Here is a 12,582-nt window from a genome sequence, read left to right as displayed (position 1 = left end):
GCGCGCACTCAACGTGATAATCCTGAGTGCCCGTGTGCGCGAATACTCCCCCCCGTGCGAATACTCCCCCCCCCCGTGCGAATACTACACCCCGCGCGAATACTACACCCCGCACGCGCGCCACCAGTCTCCCGCGTGCGATGCCCGATATTCTCTTTAGCGCCATTATTCTCCCTCGCGCGAGCGTCATTATTCTCCCTCGCGCGAGCTTCAATATCCTCCTGCGAGCGTCAATATCCTCCCGCGTGCGAGACTACTGAACGACGTACGGCAAGGTCGCCATCGCCTTATTCCCCTCCCCGCAGACGCATACCACCGCGCATTGTGGGAGAAGGGAAACATCCAGAGGGGTCCAGGATCCCAAAGCTACCACAGGCGAACTCCCCAATGATGGTGACTCCTCCCAGGGATCCTTCAATCCCTGTCCCTTCAAAGGATATGACTGACAGCGCGTCTGTCAGCCAACAGCCCTGGTTCGGTGCAGTGATCAGAGCCGTAACTCCGGCTTTCAAGCCTGTCTTCTCTGAATTGGGACACAGAACCATGGCTTCTTCTACCCATTTGAAGAGAGAAAGAGGAGTCGCAGACGCGGTCACTTCCCCAAGGGCAAAATAGACTCCACGCAGACCTTCGAGGCAGGTTCCATCTTAGTCCTCAGACTGCCTCTCCTTCCCTTTTGGACGAAGATTTCCCGTCCCCAAGGGAATCACGTGAGGAGAGACTTTCCCCCATCGCACCAATGGAGGAAACCTCTCTTTGCATCCAGGGTTCTACTCAGTCGGGGATTGGAAGGAACATGCCACCCTCGTCAATGTTGGAGTCTTATATCCTTCCTAGGAAGGAATCTAAAGACTCCAAAACATTGCCTATGTCCTCTACTAGGACTAGGATGGAACCAACTAGCCACTCAGGGAAGGTCCACGACTCTCCCCAAGAAGAGCCTTCAGGGATAGAAGGAGACTTTGCTGCAAGTCCTACAGCAGGAGGAGATCAGCAAGAGTCAGAACATGCGTTTTGGCAAGTTCTGACTAATGAGGGCTCTCAACGGGTTTTCCGACCCAGAGATCCCTCCTCGAGAGGACAAAGACACGGTCTTAGACCGTGTCTTTGGTACTCAAAAACCCTCTTAAGACCAGTGCCGCCATGCCCTGGTCTCAGGGGGTTAAGAGTACCAGAGGCAAGATCTCACAACTGCTCTCCGAGATGTCCTCCTCCAACCGCTCCGGTGCCACCAACAAGCTCCTCGCACCTCTTCGTGTACAGCAGAGGAGGTACTTCGAGATCCTAGAGGAGCCATGTTTAGCTCTTCCTCTTCACCACTCGCTGGAAGAGCTAACCAGGGGAGTCCCTCTTAAGAGACTCTCCAAACGGCAGGTCTCATTCTCGGCAGCCGAGATCCTCAACCAGGAGAAAGTTGCGAAGTGTGCTATACAAGCCACTTCGTGGCTCGATATCTGGTTGGGGACCTTAGGTATCCTGATACGCTCCGAAGACTTTTCCAAGGAACGTACCAAGAAGGCTATGGAAACCTTCTTGCTCTCAGGTACTTGCACGATCGAGTTCATGGCCCACCAAGTCTCGAACTTGTGGGCAAATACCATCCTGAAATGTCGGGATGCAGTAGCTGAGAGATTCCATCAGAAATGTCCCTAGCGCCGAGATCAACAGGCACAGACATTCCTCCCTAGAGGGATCCCTCCTGTTCGAGCCTAAGGATGTGGAACATGCCGCTGAGAGGTGGAGGAAATCTCATCAAGACTCCCTCCTTCAGAGGGCTTTAACATCCAAGCCCTATAAGCCTCCAGCACCACAGCAGTCCTGGCCAGTCAAGACCACTACGACGACAACAGCAGCAAAGACCCTGGTGTCTAAGCCCTTTCCTGTCAAAGAAAGGAAAGGCAAAAAGTCCTCCAGAGGAGGCCGCAAACGCTAGGATAGGCAGTCTCCCTGCGTTTCCACCAGTGGGGGGATGCCTACAGAACGGATTTTGAGTGAAGCGAAAAATCTATTTTTGGGTGAGGTAGCCATGTCGTCCTGATGGAAGTTCCTTTATAGTAGCTTCCTAGGTTATATTTATCTAGAGTGATATATCCCAGAGAATTTTACGTAAGGTATCCAGAATTCTAACTCCTGGCGCGAATCTCCCTGGCTTTCGCCATTAGGGATATCGCATATCAGAGGACGTATTCTTGACACGCCACATAGCTATCTACACCCCGAATAGCATTTACGCTTCGAGAGGGGAAAGTGGCAAGAATTGGAGGAGAGCCGTTATTAAGGCACGCTCTACTCCTACTTCTGAGTACCTGTATGACGTCACGTCTCGGCCCCATCTTGTTATTCCTTCATTTGTAGCGGACCTTACTCAGTGTTTTCCCAGTGCTCTCACGCTATTTTTGGATTATTTTCTCGCTATGATGCTTTCTCCAGCCTCATCTGCCTCTGGAACATGTTTAATCCATGCAATATGATGCAATGTTACACAATACACGTAACACTTGAAGTAATACAGTACATTATTACAATAGTACATAACAGTCTCCTCCCCCTTAATGTGACATTGAAAAAAACTTTATAAATCTAATCTCTCAGGGGGCTTTCCTCTATTAATCCTATTAGGAAGCATTCTAACCTCATCTTGTACTGGTACATGAATTGGTCTGAATCTACATTCGATGTTGGAGCATCTTGTTTAATATCTGAAAGTTTACCACCTCTAACATTCATGTGCTCTACTATATTTCTGTTTAATGGCTGTAATTGATCAACATGAAGTTTTACAATATTTCCACCAACATTAACATCATAATGTAAATCTCCTTTCTCTCTTACAATCTCTCCTGGTAGCCACTTCTCTGGAGTGTTGTACAATCTTACCATGACATCAGATAAGAGTAAAAAATGTCTTAACTTTGGTAAATTTTGAACTTGTTTATACTCTTTATCTTCTAAATCACTTTGCAAACTTGGATACAACAAATCTAACTTACACCTTATCCTCCTCCCCATCAACAAATTTGACGGTGTCACGCCGGTTGTGCTGTGCGGGGTTGTTCGATAAGACAATAAAAATTTTGATACATGCAAAAATATGTTACCTGAATTTGCTTTGCTACACTTCATATTGTGTTTAAATGTTTGAACAAATCTTTCAGCCTCTCCATTGGTAGAGGGATGATATGCTGCTAAAAATGTATGCTTTATGCCATTGACATTACAAAATTCTTTAAACTCTTGTGAGGTAAATTGTGGATCATTATCTGTAACAATTCTTTCTGGAATACCATGTGTAGAAAAAAATTGCATTAACTTTTATTGTGGCATAAGACATTGTTGTCTTCATGGGGATGATTTCTGGCCACTCACTGTAAGCATCTACTACTATAAAAAACAAATAATTTAAAAAAGGAACTGCAAAATCTATATGCACTCTTTGCCATGGATACCTGGGTAACTCCCATGGGTGCATTCTAGCAAATTGAGGATTGTTCTGTTGCATAACACAACTCATACAATTCCTTATATAAGATTCCACATCTTTATCTACACCTGGCCACCATACAAAAGTTCTTGCAATTGACTTTGATCTTATAATACCTTGGTGATCAGCATGTTTTTGAGCTCAGGCCATGTCGTCCTGATGGAAGTTCCTTTATAGTAGCTTCCTAGGTTATATTTAACTACAGTGATATATCCCAGAGAATTTTACTTAAGGTATCCAGAATTCTAACTCCTGGCGTGAATATCCCTAGCTTTCACCTTCAGGGATATCGCATTGTATCAGAGGACATATTCTTGACACGCCACATAGCTATCTACACCCCGAATAGCGTTTACGCTTCGAGAGGGGAAAGTGGCAAGAATTGGAGGAGAGCCATTATTAAGGCACGCTCTACTCCTACTGCTGAGTACCTGTATGACGTCACGTCCGGGTGCCATTCCTTCATTTGTAGCGGACCATACTCGGTGTTTTCCCAGTGCTCTCACGCTATTTTTGAATTATTTCTCGCTATGATGCTTTCTCCAGCCTCATCTGCCTCTGGAAAGTTGAGTATTATCTTTAATTTGTATAAATGTAAGCTCTTGCCAGTTTTTTCCTCGATTCAAGGTTCAATTAAGAGATTTTGACGAAGGAAAAATCTATTTCTGGGCGAGAGACCTGTGCCGCCCAGTGAAATGCTCCTTTAGCATCATTTCTAAGGTATGTAACTGCTATGTATTACCAGAGAAAAAAGTTGCATAGGAATGCCAGGGATGAACCCAGCTCGCTCACCTAAATAGGTGTCGGTATATAGTAACTGGGGCGTGAAAACCACTACCAGAGGTCTCGTGCCATTTAGATATCTATTCTTCAAATATCCCCGTTACTATGAGGTGCCGTTCTACATCCACTACTGATTGCTAGTACCTCTATCTCCACCCACGCCAACTACGTCACTCCTCATAGCACCCAAGCTTGGGCCCATTCTGGGAGGGAAGCAGAGGGTGGGTTCACTGGGCGGCACAGGTCTCTCGCCCAGAAATAGATTTTTCCTTCGTCAAAATCCCTTTTCTGGGCTCAACCTGTGCCGCTCCGTGAAATAGTACAAGAGAAATGGTCCCAAAGCTTGGAACCAACACCTGAGAAGGAAAGTAAATTAAAGTCAAAATATCAAAAAACATGATTTAATACAAATAGTAAATAAAAATTACCAAGTATTCCAATGAGTTGACAAATTCCTTATCATAAAGGAAGAAGGGTAAGTCGAGTAATTGCAACAATAATTCCAAACTATGGAAGTAAAAAGGGAAAAGTGCAACATAATACAATAACTGTAAGATTAAATAATTATTTACAATCCTGAAGGTAATTATAACAAACATCCCAATTCATGGAAGTGAAGACTATTTACAGACTTGATAAATATAAGAGTGCACCATAAGGATGCAGCCCAGGTGAAAAACAAAACAAAACTAAAGTAGGGACAATAAGTAAGGCAGGTAGGGGGAAAGAGAAGGGTAGAACAAGACTTAATGGTTATGGATCATGACTTTCAGGAGGAACCACATTCCCTGCTGCCACTGTTGCAAATTTTATGGCTTCCAAAGGTTTTAAATAGTGGCGTTTAAAAACTGCTGGGGACTTCCAGCCTGTATATTTGGTAAGTTCATCGAAATTCATATGGTGAAAGTAATTAATAGATGTAGTTACAGCTCGTATATCGTGAACATGTGGGAATGATGCAGGGTTAGCCTGTTTAATGAAATACAGAATCTGTTGTCTGATTCCTTTCAGGGTAATGGTTCCTCCATTCTCTCGAATAAATAAGGGCCCTGAGGACTTATTGGAAGTTCTATTCAAATAGGCTTTCAGAGTAGTTACTGGACACAGAGACGTGTCCTGCGGAAGTGGAACAGTCTTCCAGGGGGACCATCTGCTCTGAGGGTCCTCATTCTTTGCTAAGAATCTTTTGTCCGGAGAAATTAGTATTTCACCTGATGAGAGAAATTCAATATGACCTGGATCTCTAGATAAAGCTGAAAGTTCTGATATCCTGGCGCCAGATACTAGGCTCATTAAGAACAAGGTTTTCCGTAATAATGGAATATAGTTACAAGACTCGTTAGGAGTGTCAGAAGCCAATTTAAGTACATCATTGAGAAACCAGGAAACTGAGCTAGGACGAGTTGATGGTTTCAATCTGGCACAGCTCTCGGGATGGATGAGAAGTATGTATCCGTTAGGTCAATATTAAATTCAATTTGGAAAATTTTCTTTAAGGCTGATTTAATTGTGGTAATAGTACTAGCCGCTAGGCCTGATTCAAAAAGAGCTCTGAAGAAGGAGACTGTCAGATTCATAGTCATCACCTCAGCCCTTGAGTCCTTTAAAAACTTTGCAAGTTTCTTAACCGCAGAATCATACTGTCGAAGGGTGGAGTCCCTTTTATCTGATTCTAAAAATAGGGTATTTTGAGGATCGATATCTGCATCTCTTTGAGCTGCAAATTTCATAAAGTCCATAAAGTTAGGGCTCTCTGAATTCTTGAGGAAGCTAACACACTGCGAGTTTGTACTACTTGTGTTAGTATTGGATTGGGGATCTGTTGAGGATGGAGACCCAGTTCCACCAGAAGGGGAAACCAGTTTCTCTTGGGCCAGTTGGGGGCTACTAGAGCCACTTGGCCTCTGAAAGTTCTGAGTTTGTCTAGAACCTTCATTAACAGATTTATTGGTGGGAATAGGTAAATTCTCTCCCAAGTGTTCCAGTCCAATGACATTGTGTCTGTGGCGTAGGCCCGAGGATCCAGGTTGGGGGCTACATAGCACTTTAGTTTGTGGTTGGACTCTGTTGCAAACAGGTCTACTTGGAGACCCGGAACCTGAGATAAAATCCATTTGAATGACTTCTGGTCCATCGACCACTCTAGCGGAGTTGTTCTCGAAAGTGCGTCTGCCACTACATTCCGTATTCCCGCTAGATGAACTGAACCGCTGACAGATGCCAATGGTTCAATGCTGCCATGGAGAATATTGCTGTCATCACATGGTTTATGTGACCTGACTTGGAACCTCCTCTGTTTATACAGTGGACTATAACTTCGCTGTCTAGTACCAACCTGATATGTTGCTTCTTGGCTGGAGCAAGCTTCTTTAGAGTCAAGAATACTGCCATGGCTTCTAAGACATTGGTATGAAGTTGGCGAAGTGTTATCGACCATAGTCCCTGGGCTTTCTTGTACTGGGAGTACCCTCCCCAGCCGGTCAAAGAGGCATCTGTGTGAACGACCAGTTTTAGAAGTGGAAATTTTAACGGAACGGATTTTGCTAGGTTTTTGGCTTTCGTCCATGGCTGAAGTCTCTTCCTCAGAATTGGTGGGATTCGAGCTATTTTGTCTCGATATTTCTTGTTCGCTTTGGAACGCCATACTCGATTTATATCTTTCAGTCTGGCCTTCAGAACTATGTCTGTTACTGAGGCAAACTGGAGGGCACCCAGGATTCTCTCTTGATTTCTCCTGGATGTCAATTTGTCCTTGAGAAAACTTCTTGTATTCTTTGCTATTTCTTTCCTCTTGTCTACTGGGAGAGACAGAGTGTGTGTGCTTAGATCCCATTGTATCCCTAGCCATTGAAACTTCGACTCTGGGACTAGCCGTGATTTCGCGAAGTTGATCTGAAAACCCAACTGTTGTAGAAACTTTAACACTTTGTTTGTTGCCATGAGGCAGGTTTCGACGCTGTTTGACCAAATGAGCCTGTCGTCCAGGTAAGCTACTATTTGGATTCCTTTGGTTCGTAATTCTTGGATTACCGTTTCTGCTAGTTTGGTGAATATCCTGGGTGCTATGTTGAGTCCGAATGGCATTACTTTGAATGCATATGCTTGGTTGCCCAACTTGAAACCGAGAAACGGACGAAAGTGCCTTGCTATCGGAACGTGATAGTAAGAGTCTGTAAGATCTATAGAGGTGGTGACGGCCCCATGGGGAAGTAAGGTCCGCACCTGAGAAACGGTTAGCATATGGAATTTGTCGCATTGAATGTAAGAATTCAGATGAGACAGATCCAAAATTACCCTTCGCTTGTCTGAGTCTTTCTTTGGCACGCTGAACAAGCGACCTTGAAATTTCAAGTGTTTTACCTCCTTTATTGCATTTTTTGTAACAGATCTTCTGCATACAGGACTAATTCTTCCGTTGGATGTTGATGAAAACTGGTTGGTGGAGGGGGCCCTTCTACCCAACTCCACCCCAGACCTTTGGAAATTATGCTGAATGTCCAACGGGTCCGAAAGAGGTACAACCTTCTCCCTACCTGAGGAGTTTCAATGGTTCGCAGCAGATTTACCTCCCCGGGCTCCGCGGAATCCTCGGCCTCTAGAGAAGACTCTTCCGCTACCTCTGTTGCGAAAGGTCCCTCTAGCACCGCTACCCCTGGCGTGCTTGTTGTAACTATGGAACACGCCCTGTGTCTCAAAGGTAGGGTTAAATGCTGGGGAAGTTGTGTAGGAGGTAGATGCGACCTGAGGTTGAGGGACCGACAAGTATTGCTGTTGGGGCTGCGCTTTGGATGTTGAGGGTCGACTCCCTTGTGCTACCGGGATGGTCTGGACCACTTGTTGGGACTGTTGGCCTTGGAATGACTGGAAAGGCCTCAATCTCTTCCTGCCTCGAGATTGGGAATGAGAATTTACGCTTGGGAATGAGACCCCACCGGACCTTGAGGCTCTGGTTAACCCTCGCAGCCTCGCTAAGGACGTTGTTCACCATGTCCTCAGGGAACAAGTCCGGGCCCCAGATTGGGGCTTTGATGAGCTTGTTAGGCTCATGTCTGATAGACTCTTCAGCCAAGACGGGCTTCCGACATCTACGTCTGGCCAGAATGAAGTTGTATGCATCGGACAGCAATGTCCGGAGCAACGACTTTGTCAAAATTTTGAAAAGGGGTTACTCTTTGTAAACTAAAGAGGACATTTCCACCATCGTAGCCGAGTTGATGGACCTACTCAGACGAGTCCGAATCTCGAACTCGAGTCGTATCAAGGAATCTGGAAGTCTGGGTAGCCGTTCGCTGAACTGTGTAGACGCACAGTCGGCGCTCAACTTACCTGCCGTAAAACTCGCTGGGGCATTAGTCCAGCAATCGTGAAGTCAGATCCGTTTCCCGTAATTGTGGCAACGGTTTGTCCTCGTTTACAGCCTGATGTGCCAGATCCATCATCTTCGTGGTACAAGGCGTTGGGGTTCGCTCCTCTACCACGAACATCGTATACGAGAAGGCTCGAAAAGGCTGCCGGGTCGAAGGAGGCTTCCGGGGTCTTAGATTTCGAGTTGCTCTTCGCTCTCGACCCAAAGTAGGAAGAAGTAGCTACATCTGAAACTTTGGGTATCCTCGAAGATGAAGACTTGGCTGGTTTGGGTAATTTGGAAGACCTGGGAGTCTTCGTTAGGGTCTTTCTAATTTGCTTAACTTTAGGGACTACTGGGAGTGGCCTGACCCCAGCCACGTGCTTCCCAGTAAACCCCTGGAAGGAAGAAACAGAAGAAGTAGATAAAGATGGGCTAAGGATTGGGATCTTAGACCGTGTACCACCTGCCTCACTTACCTCCCTACCTAGGTCTGGTTCGTCCAAAGCCATGGGCTCTAGGTCTAAGTTCATGGCCGCAACGTCCTCCAGGACCGTTTCCCCCAGTCCTTCTTGGTCCTCTTACAGGAGTAAGGCTTTGCTAATAGTGGCGATGATGGGGTCCGCCACTTCCTTGGGGACCGCTGCTGACATCTTTGCATTCGGGTAGATGAGTGTGCACATTTCATCAGAGAGCACATAAGGCTGCTTAGCCTTGACGTTCCGGGCGAACCCGCCAACCCAGACCTTTGAGGGTCGACAGGGCGGAACTCTTGGAAGACTGCGAGCTCTGAAAGAGAATATTCCGTTACTAATATTCCAAGTCCACCGTCGCAAAAATAGTATCTATATAAACCAAAATTAATTATCAGAACTCACTCGAATATACTACAAAAGAGTAGTAAAAGGAAAAAATCTAAGTTAGATTATATCCAAAGTTAAAATATAGAACAAATCGACGGGAACACCTACCGAATCAGCGGTGAGCACAGATACCAGACCATAGAAGACCTCACAATTGTCCGGATGCCACACTAGGAGGTCGCCGACTTGGACAGCACAGTGGGCATGGGACCGGCAGACACCATGTCCACATGCCTGCTGCAAAACGGCCGCACAGGCTGTCATCTGACACCGGACCATCTGTAAGAGAAAAGATACATAAGTATCCCATAGTACGTAAGTATCCCGAGGGGATTACCGGAGGCCCCAGGAACTTAAAATTAACCGGAGTGAAATACCGGGGTAATATACTATGAATAAAATTAATTAATACCAGTATAAACAATTCTGTATTTAGTTATGATCATTCAAAGATAATAATATTGTCATAATGGAGGATATACTATCCCGTCAGGGCCGGGGATGTATATATAAAAATTAAAACTGTTGAAATTAACATTCCTTCCGTTGGCTCCGGGGAGACAACTGAGTTAGACCGGGGGGTCATAACATGCCTACTGGGGTAGGGAAGTTGGGAGGGGAGGGAGGGGGGATTCTATGAACCCCCACCAGCCACAAGAACCTAACCGAACCGTGACAATGCAATAACAAAACAAACAAAAGAAGGTTCCTCCGTGATTCAAACTGATAAAAAGCCTACGCGGTAGTAGGTAACTAAAATCATGTACGTTACATAACGAGGGAATCACGCTGAAGAAAACCTAACACGCAACCCGTAATCTTCCCGGCCGCCCGAGGGCCAATCAGAGCGGCCGAGGAGAGCACGGCTACGACAAAGCATGGAAAACGAGTGTATTCGGCTAAGACCCCAACAGCTGTTCTCGGCTTAACTCTAATGGGGGGAGTCATGAAGTATCCCCAAGGGGGGATGAGGGGGGGTCGATCGTACTCAACCAAAACAAACATCTGATCTCCGAAGTCTCAAGGAGACATGAGGTATCCCGGGAGAGGGATGAAGGTTTGGGGGGGAAACATGAGGTATTCCGGGAGAGGGATAAGGGCATGGGGGGGATGCTCCACAAGGGGGGAACTAGCGAGAACAAGCCAAGGGAGGGGTACGAGGTGGTCACGTGGGTCCGCGAGCGGACAGGAGTACCAACCTACCAAAACAGATCCATGCGATACCAACACAAACGAATTATCATAACTAACTGGTAAAATAAACGGAACAAAAATCATATAACTAGGTTATGTAGCATGCAGAATAAAGCTAAATAAAGCTAAAATAACGCAGTAAGAGAGGGACGCAGGAGACCATCAGAACAAAATGAATGAAGAAAGTAGGCCTAGCCCACCAGACTCGGGGTATCTACCGAACTGGACGGGGGGAACTAAACACAAAGGCTCGATCGGGTAAGGTGCCGATCAGTAGGATAAAAATACGTAAAATAAACTGCTAACCTGGAGTCCCTCTCCAACCAAAATTGGGACCTAACTCTTAAAAAAGGTAATAGGAATAAATAAGAGCAACAATCCTAGCCTAATAAGACACCATGACGCGGTGACGAATGTGCCTTCAAGGTACTCGGCCTAGAAGGGTAGCAAGCAAGCCCATAACCTAAAATATATATATACGTTCCCGTAATAATGAAAACACGAAAGCTGAATAAAAGCATCGCGTAATGTGACACGGAATTGAGCAGATGTAAACGAGTTACAATTAGTATGGGAGACTAATTGCAAAACGTCAAGAACAAGATGTGGAGGTAGCGAAACCAAGCATGGCTGCCGTGAATCGGGACTCTCAACCCGAAAAACTCGTTAACACTAAAAACAAAGAAAATACTGTAAAGGCATCGCTACCTCCAAAAACTCAAAATTCATAGTTCTAGTACTTAACTTGGATGAGGAAGCTTGAACGTCTGACATCTCGTATAAAAAAGCACCAAAACAACCAAAAATCACAAGCAAGGGAACGCACGGGTAAACACCGAAGATGCTATGAAAGGAGTGACGTAGTTGGCGTGGGTGGAGATAGAGGTAGTAGCAATCAGTAGTGGATGTAGAATGGCACCTCGTAGTAACGGGGATATTTGAAGAGGAGATATCTAAATGGCACGAGACCTCTGGTAGTGGTTTTCACGCCCCAGTTACTATATACCGACACCTATTTAGGTGAGCGAGCTGGGTTCATCCCTGGCATTCCTATGCAACTTTTTTCTCTGGTAATACATAGCAGTTATATACCTTAGAAATGATGCTAAAGGAGCATTTCACGGAGCGGCACAGGTTGAACCCAGAAACGTAACAAGAGCTGTTGCCTAACCGAAGGCGTCATGGACGCTGTCGTTCGATTTGCATGTGTCATTTAGTCAGCCAGAACGACCTTCCCGGTATATTTCGCTTTAATAAATTTAGCTATTTAGCCTTCATTGTTAGGAAATTTTATATTATGCCGATAGTATCGTGGTTTCGGCGATTTAGGTAACCGATCCTCACTTATGCTAGGCATGATATAGTTTTCCTAGTGTGGTAATTTTATTGAAGCTTTAGGCAATATTTTATACATATAAGATATTACTGCATAAATTTTCCTCTTCCAAAGATAGTATATGAGAGAGTTTCGGTGATTTAGGTGATCGATTCTCACCGCTTCTAGGCTACTAGCCTAGGGGCTTTAGTATACTTTCATACATGTCCCCGATTGCTCTTGTATCACCTTATTTAAGTGGAGACTGATACCTCCTAGACTTTTATAAAGTGATACTAATCTCCCTGGGAGATTTAAGAGCAATCTCTTCTCCCTCTGAGTTAGCCTAGGCTGAACCCTAGTCAGCTTTGCTTTGAACCAGGTGGAAGCAACTCGGGGCCGATTCCTGGACAATCTCTGTGATCAGTCTAGGATATCGCGTCCCGTTCATAACATCTCTACCTCCCCTGACAATGAATCCAGTGTCATTGAACTCCCTTGCCATGGAATCGGCAAGGGGGCAAGCCCTTCGGGCAGAAGTCCAGACCCTGTTGAAGAAGGGCGCTGTCCGAGAGGTCCTCGATGGATCCCCAGGCTTCTT

At 45.5% G+C, this 12,582-nt stretch overlaps 1 protein-coding gene and 1 pseudogene across 1 annotated transcript in view; one reads left to right on the top strand and one right to left on the bottom strand.

Moving 5' to 3' along the window:
* The window catches only part of kel (kelch protein), a 660,870-nt gene that overhangs the window by 61,573 nt on the left and 586,715 nt on the right, over nucleotides 1–12,582 (top strand). The window lies entirely within an intron of this gene.
* LOC137652121 (uncharacterized) lies at nucleotides 4,814–6,401 on the bottom strand (annotated as a pseudogene).

The sequence above is a fragment of the Palaemon carinicauda genome, chromosome 13 (genome assembly GCF_036898095.1).
Source record: "Palaemon carinicauda isolate YSFRI2023 chromosome 13, ASM3689809v2, whole genome shotgun sequence".
NCBI classification, from domain to species: Eukaryota; Metazoa; Arthropoda; class Malacostraca; order Decapoda; family Palaemonidae; genus Palaemon; species Palaemon carinicauda.
The sequence above is the reverse complement of the archived record's forward strand: the minus strand, read 5'-3'. Positions and strand labels throughout refer to the sequence as shown.